The sequence below is a fragment of the Habropoda laboriosa genome, unplaced genomic scaffold (genome assembly GCF_001263275.1).
Source record: "Habropoda laboriosa isolate 0110345459 unplaced genomic scaffold, ASM126327v1 scaffold158, whole genome shotgun sequence".
In the NCBI taxonomy this organism is placed as follows: Eukaryota; Metazoa; Arthropoda; class Insecta; order Hymenoptera; family Apidae; genus Habropoda; species Habropoda laboriosa.
The window spans coordinates 503,162-510,433 of record NW_017100280.1 but is presented as its reverse complement, the minus strand read 5'-3'; the positions used below and the strand labels follow the sequence as shown (position 1 = coordinate 510,433).

General features: G+C 35.2%; 1 protein-coding gene across 1 annotated transcript in view; it reads right to left on the bottom strand.

Moving 5' to 3' along the window:
- LOC108573569 overlaps positions 1-7,272 on the bottom strand; it is a 20,802-nt gene that overhangs the window by 10,364 nt on the left and 3,166 nt on the right. The gene's annotated exons all lie outside the window — the stretch shown is intronic.

Genomic DNA, 7,272 nt, shown 5'->3' with positions numbered 1-7,272 from the left:
GTCCCACCACAAAGGTCGGTACTCGCGCCTGTCAAAATGAGAACACTATATAACCTCCTTGCTGTGTAACAACATTCCCTCATATAGTCATCAGAAAAGTAGTCTTTAAAAGGCAATGCGTAGTTCAAAAGATGCACAGAATTCAATAGCATAAGAAATACATAGGTGATGTTAAATGATCGACTTGAGAACTACCGTTGAAACAATTATCGATCGAAATGGTGACACATGCCACCGCCCTAAGCCATACTTATATTTAAGTGTGACGTATATTTCCATTACGTCATCTCTGTTTTCTCAAGAGAGTATATGTATACTACATGCAACACACTGTTAAATTATGACGTCGTATTCACATTCGCGTATGTAAATACACAACATAACATTTTTTAAAAACATACCACTACTGCATAAACAAGGAAAGTGTAAATAAGCAATATATAATAGCAGTTCTGAAAAATATCAGTGAATGTCATTCATCTATATAATTATAACACGAACAAATAACAATAACCTCGTTTAAGTAGAATATAATAACCCATATGTTATTCCCTTACCATATTGAACTACAAATGATTATATGTATGCATTGTCTCAATGAATAAATAGGTGTAAACATTCTGATTTGAATTAAAAATATGTTTTATATTTATGTTTTACATATGAAATATATTATTTAAAAGTTAATTGACTTTATATAAACATAATAGAAAATATATGAATAAAAATATATTTTTTTGTTTTCATATGTCATGTAATTACTTCCTATTCTTGTCTGTAGATATGTTTATTATTAATATTGGATATTGAATGTGTTCATCATTCACATTGATTTTTAAATAGTGTGTTTTTAAATATTAAATTATGTACTTATATGTGTATATTTATTGATACAACGTATTTCAATATGTAAAGTGTTTTATAACAAAAATGTCTAATAATTGAAGAAAAGTACTAATATTTTATGAAATAATCGTTTCTTATTCATATTATATAATACCACACACATTTGTACGTTAATTTTTATATCAAAATGAAAGAAAAAAATAAACGAATAAATAAAACACGATAAATAATTAATATGAAACTCGTTGGAATAACTAATAATTTGAATTGTATATTAGTATGACAATTTTATACACGGTAATTACGGTAATTGTACATTATTATACAGAGTTGAATTTAATCTTTTCGAAATATTTTTATGGATTAATAGGACTTCATAAACGGTATAACTTTTATTTAAATCATTTTTTGGTATCTTCTGTCGTTAGAAGTTATAAGCGCATAAATAAAAAGGGCGAATCGGAAAAAAGGAATGGTTCCTCCCTTAAAGTAGGAAAGTATGTAGTATCAACCAAATATGGCAAATTTCTTAGGTTTGTCGATTCATCAAAATCGACGTGTATCACTTACCGAACAGCCCTTGTTGGTGAGTATAAGTACTCCCCCTCACCCCAGGTTCAAGAGAAATTGAGCACACACCACAAACGCTGAGTAAAATAATCCACTCCAGGGACCGAGCGCAGACTTTCGCAAATTTAATACAGCGAGTCTCCAACGAACGCTAAAAGCGCGACGAGTAAGTGAAAGATGTCGGGAATTCCCCTTTCAAGTCCATCCCCAAGCAGCGCAACGTCAAAGTCAGAAAAACGATAGTGGTCACGAAAAACAACTATCCGAGAGGGAACTCTTCCAAGCACCAGCCCAAAGGACGAAGGTAAGACATCTCCTGGACACTAGAAAGAAAAGCAAAGGTTAGCAGAATAAAACTCATTCATGCGATTCAAATTCAAGCAAATCGGCGCCAAAAACACCACCCATAAAGCATCGATTGTCGGTAACCAACGAAAACTTAACGAGTAAAACAGCATCAGCCCAAATTCGTCCAAGTGCAATTCACGTTACCGTTGTGACGCACTTGCTCCGCGACGCATGCGCACCAATCATAAAGTCTACACTCTGCGATTCTCATGCGAATCTACTCTCCCTAGTTCCAATGTACTTACCCGTGTAAGTATTTACATATTTATAGCAAACAGTAGATGATATTTTATACATAATCATAATTCTACCTTATATTTAAATATAGCTTGTACCCATTGTAACATAGGATAAGGACCTTAGCGTACTGTTAAATTGTAATGTGTGTATAAAGTAACAGACGTAATGCATGCGCGTGCAGCTGCACGCGTAAATCTCCGAAAACACCTAGTTAGAAAACTCAAACGTTATTCTCTTATTTCACTAATCATCCTTCAATTGTTTTTCCGTTATGTCAGCATCCATATACGGCTTTTCGCATAGCACGTAGTTTCTAATGTTATGACTTTCAGATCATTCATACGTTTAATTAATCATTCTAAATGTAAATTAAGCCACGAGTTTTGCTCTCTAGTTTAAGTCCTAGTTTTAGTCGTTCTATAATTTAATTGTACTTCTTTAGTTTTGTTCTATTGTTAAAATATACTTAAATTATTTAAATTCAGTTAAAACTTTAGTCCGACGTTAAAGTCCTACTAGTTAACTATCAAGTATAAAATCACGCGTCGCGTTTAATTTACATCGAAGAAGCAGATCATTACATCGACGCCATCTACCTCATCAACGACGCTGCGGCTTTATCTTCTACGCTGCAGTCGGTATATCATCGCCGGCTGGTATTCTACCGACCAGCATCCTCACGGTTCAGATTGAATCTGCAAGTGAACATTTAAGGAAAATAGCGGAAGGTAATAGCACAGACGACATACAGATAGACCTTGCATCTTATTGGACATTTTGTCCGGGGCTTTAGGGCTGTGAAGACCCTTACCATTTTCGTGTCGTTACCAACGTTATCGATTCAGTATAGAATAAGATTACAACAATAGTAGTGGTTGGAATTGGAATTAAATATAAATATGAAATTACGAATAAAGTATAGGATAGGATATCGTTCAATCGTACACCAAGTATAGAATTCTATACTTCTAGTTGCAAGTGCATATACATACATACCTACATGTATAATACATTAGGTACATTACAGATCGACGTTGCGTAGAAAACAAACTTTATTAAACCTGGCGGAACGTGACGTGCGGATGACAATACAGAGAATGTCACGAGGATGGAAAAATAGGGCTATTAAATAGCCCTAAATTTTAACCCTTAAATTTTAAGTGTTTGACGAAGATGAACTTTGGGTTGCGACTGTGTAGGAGAATTGGAAGGTGAAGAGTCCAGTGTGAGCAATGGTGAAAGTTGGTGATTAGTTGTGGGTACATGTAAGTCTAAGCCTAAGACTAAAAGACTAATTGTAAGAAAGAAAATATTTGAGGGTATAACAGTTATAATACCTCGGTCATCTATTTCTTAAAATTCAGATATATTTAAAAGTTGCACTCTCCTCTTTATAATTGTGTAGCTATTAATAGAAAAAACCCATGTCTAACACTTTTAAACATCTTTTTAAAAACCTATTCAAGTTTAAATTGTCATAAATTTTGTACTGTTTATACATAAATTAAAAAGTGCTTACAGCACGATTAAATACATAAAATGCTGACATGTATAAAACCGTAATTCAAAGCTGCATTTTAATGCTCTGTAACGAGTACATACTTGCAACGTTTAATTTTGCTTTCAATGTTACGATTTTATCTTCAGAACGCTATGTCTGATCACAGAACTATCTGAAATGAATAATATTTTGTGTTTAGAAACTTTGAAGGGTTGTCACTTTATAGCGAAAAATTTTTTTCAAAATATTAAACTTGAAAAATTGACTGTTGGCCAGAAAAAGCAGGTTTTCCGTAACATTGCGAGAAATCTTTCTTTTCTATTTCTATAAAACGCTCAAAAAACAAATTTCTTCCTAGGTACTGCTGAAATCTACGAGAACATTTTTGTAGGGTGCTTAAAATTTTTATACATTAGTTTTCAAGCAGGTGGTAACGCGACTGACAAATCATGGATAAGGATATCCATCTGTGAATAGGCTTATCTGCAATAAACAAATCAAAATTTCACCTATATTGGCATACATCTGGTACATAAACTTCTACATGGAAGTTTGCAGAAAAATTGGAAGCAGCGGTGTACATTTATTAGGATAATAACGAAGTGGTACGTTAGAGGTTTACGATACGGCACCCACTGCTAATTCCTAAACGACTGAGGCCGCGGAATGGATCCTTCACTGCAGGAACAGAGAGAAATAACTTACTTTAGAAATTAAACCTTGGGTGGTAGATTTCGCTTTTATACCTATCACCATGTATACAGGGTATCATTTTTAACTGGACACAGTGGAATATCTCAGACGGAACTGAAGCTATCGAAGAAATGTTCTTACGAAAGTTGTTTGGTGCGATGCGGGACATAATGTGGTATAAATAGTTTTGTCGCGGGTGAAGTAGTGGGGGGGATTTCGAGGTTAAATTTGTTTTTTGAACGGAACGCTATACATACTTTCTTTTTACTATAATTTTGTTTTACGAAAAATCGCAAAATAGGGTAGGATATGGGAATCAGGTCAACACGTGTCACACTGCTAAATCCTACTTGACTGTGTTACTAATAAAAATTTTTCACGATTTTCCAACTTTCCATAAAACGAAATGACTTAATGCAGCACATCGTACAATTCGTCTCAACAAACGTTATAATATTAAGAATAGAAAAATGTTGCACTTCATTTAAGATAATGAACTTGACCTTGGAATCTCCCTCGCTACTTCATCCGCGAAAAAACTATTTATGCCACATTATGCCCCCGATATACCAAGCAACTTTTCGTATTAATGAATATATTTTATATTGTGAATATTTGTTTGATAGCTTCTAGGTCACTTGTGACCGGAGATTATTCCCTCGATGGGGCAACGGTGGTCATCAGTGACCGGAGGGCTTCAGATGTTTAGAATAATTAAAATAAAAGGAATATCGTTAACAAAAAATTTCGAACATGATAGCTAACTGGACATTATTTTGAATTAAAAAGAAAAAAATAAAGAATAATTGGCATAATATAATACTACGCTTAGAATAATGAAAATTTTCTTCTGGCCCCCTGAGAGCAACATGTAAATCTGGCGTGGCAGTCAACGTGTTAAAAAAGACACCTTGTATGTTATACACACACGTACATGTTCGAATGTATAGTTTAAACAATTCGTATTACGATATCGCTGTTTATATAAATGTATGTCCCCGCTGTCGTTATAATGATGATTATAGTGAAACCAGATAGGTCCGTACCTAGTGTTGCGAGCGTTACGATTCTGATCGATAGTGGGACTCGCTCTGGCTCAGTTTCGAATTAACGATTCTGAACCTCGTTGATGCAATATCGCCTTCCTATCGTCTCGGTATCGTGTCTGGATCAAGCCTGGGTATCGTATCGTTTCGTATAGTTATCGCTACCGAATCGTATACGACCGTCGTTCGATAACGAATTTTCGGCGGTTGATCACATGGCGCGGTTGATGCCCCGATGACGTCACGACAGTTAATCGGAGCGAGAAGACAATACGACGTCATGATTAATACTGTTATTAATATTAGCAAAAATGTGGCGACAACAAAATGTGTACAGTAAATTCTCCACAAGTGTCAGTCCGCAAGGAACCTAAACCTGACACTTGTAGAGTCAGGGACTACGTTTTCGAGCCTCGCGCCCGCCTTTGTAGTTTGCCGAACGTAGACAAGGACAGCGAATAAAAGATAAGGATGAAACGTGAGTCGAAGCAACCAAGAGATTTAAATTCATTTTCATCAGAAAAATCTCACCAACATGTTAAAAAAAATTTCAGATGAATAAAAGTAAAATTAAAGAAATTATATTTTTCTATTATGAATTGTCGAGCCGTGAAATCTCGTAAAAGAAACCGAGTGGTGTAGCGTTACACGCTTGACCGACAGCGAGCGAGATAACATAGGCGCAGCAGTGACGCAGCCTAGGCGTAGTACCATCTATACTGACACTTGTAGAATCCAAACTGACTGACACTTGTGGAGAATTTACTGTAATCGGATCGCGGTTCTTTGAGGGAGCTACGCCGCGGTGCGTTTGATGCCGCGCTCGTGGTCGCGAGAAGGACGAAAAGCGAGGCGTTTGCGAAGCGTGCACGAGACGACGAAATCGTTTTACAAAAGCTTGAAATTGTCTATTCCGTTCCATCTTCTCACAAAAATATTGTTACAATAGGGCCACCCTTTTAGATTGAAACAAAAAAAAATGAGCTCAATTCGTCCAATAGTTTCCGAGATAAAAATCGACAAGCACAGCCCGTTTTCATGAAAACGGGCAAAAGTTGCCGAATTCAAAAGTCCGTATTTTTTAAACAAACTCGAAAGCAGATAAATGATGACTTAAACTCCCCCTAAAATCACGTGTACTACATAATATTTCATTTGGAACAAAATCCCTCGTGTCGACGTCGAAAAGTGATCGATTTCGCGCGGAATCACCCTGTAATTCTTTTTTTATTTTACTTTCGAGGTTTTGCATTTTCTGCTCAATTGTTTTTAAGCTCTGGAAACTATCTTTATTATTCGGAAATTATAAATAAATATTTATTTTGCATTTTTCTTGGTGAAACGTTATTTTCAACATTGAAAAAATTTTTCTCTAGAATGCCAAGGTTTTGCATGCTATTCATTCAGAGAATGATGTCACAAAGAATCATTAAGTAAGTACGTATAACCTCGCGTGCCGACTCATTGTCAGATAGTCGGCCGAGACAGCCTGACTCTCTTTAAAGCTGATTGACCGCACCCCTCATAAACAGCTTTGTTGAAACAATATTTGTGTGCTTTTTATACTTGTATCAATTAGATGTCACAGACACAAACGTTTATTCAGTTGCAAAGATAATTTTGCAATTACAGATAAAAGACCAATTCATAAACCGACTTTTACGCATTGATGACTAAAAGTGTCTGTTGTTCTTCAAAGATTAACTTTGTCCATTGAAATTTTTATGTTATCATTTATCTTAACTAAGCTCTGAATAATATTCTCATTAAAAATTTATCGTGACTTAGAGTGACCTTCGTTTCGTATAAATAATTCAATCGGAGAATATGCGTTATGCAAAGGAGGATACTTTTAACAGTGTTCGAATCCGGGGGAGGAAAGTAAATATCGATTATATTTTAACAATATAACCTTTATTTTGGCGATGATAATTGCACACGCGGATTCCGTATGACAATGCGCGAACTTCACGAAGAGAATCTTTATGATTTGTAGAAAAAAATCACTTACCCCAAAGATAACTTATT